Below are 401 nucleotides of genomic sequence, written 5' to 3'. Positions count from 1 at the left end.
GTCCCTTGACTTTTCCTCTTGGCCCACGATGAGGTCAAACCATGTCTCATTTTAGGTAAGATTGAAATTTTGGCTCAGAAAGTTACGCAACCACCTGAAACAAGTCAGAGCGGCACAGAACAAACTAAGGCGCTGCTTTCAACTTGCAGTCTCCCGTTGGGGCGTTGGTGCAGTTAAGCAAGGAATTTGTGATCGGTTGTTGATGTATCACGTTGTACAAGCTTGCCGTTAGGGTGTCCTTCACAGCTGAGTGGTTTCGGCTGGTATGCGACAAGGTTAAAACTTGTCACTGCATTGGCCGGGAATCGAACCCGGGCCTCCCGCGTGGCAGGCGAGAATTCTACCACTGAACCACCAATGCTCGATGAAGCTGCCCCGCAGGAGCTGACGCGGCCACTTTC

At 51.6% G+C, this 401-nt stretch overlaps 1 non-coding gene across 1 annotated transcript; it reads right to left on the bottom strand.

The window, feature by feature from the left end:
- Positions 1-290: 290 nt before the first annotated feature.
- On the bottom strand, positions 291-361 carry trnag-gcc. Its single transcript has one exon. It is a non-coding gene; the product is annotated as a tRNA-Gly (tRNA).
- Positions 362-401: the final 40 nt, after the last annotated feature.

This window comes from Micropterus dolomieu, unplaced genomic scaffold (genome assembly GCF_021292245.1).
Source record: "Micropterus dolomieu isolate WLL.071019.BEF.003 ecotype Adirondacks unplaced genomic scaffold, ASM2129224v1 contig_5696, whole genome shotgun sequence".
In the NCBI taxonomy this organism is placed as follows: Eukaryota; Metazoa; Chordata; class Actinopteri; order Centrarchiformes; family Centrarchidae; genus Micropterus; species Micropterus dolomieu.
This window is presented reverse-complemented; position numbering and strand designations above follow the sequence as displayed.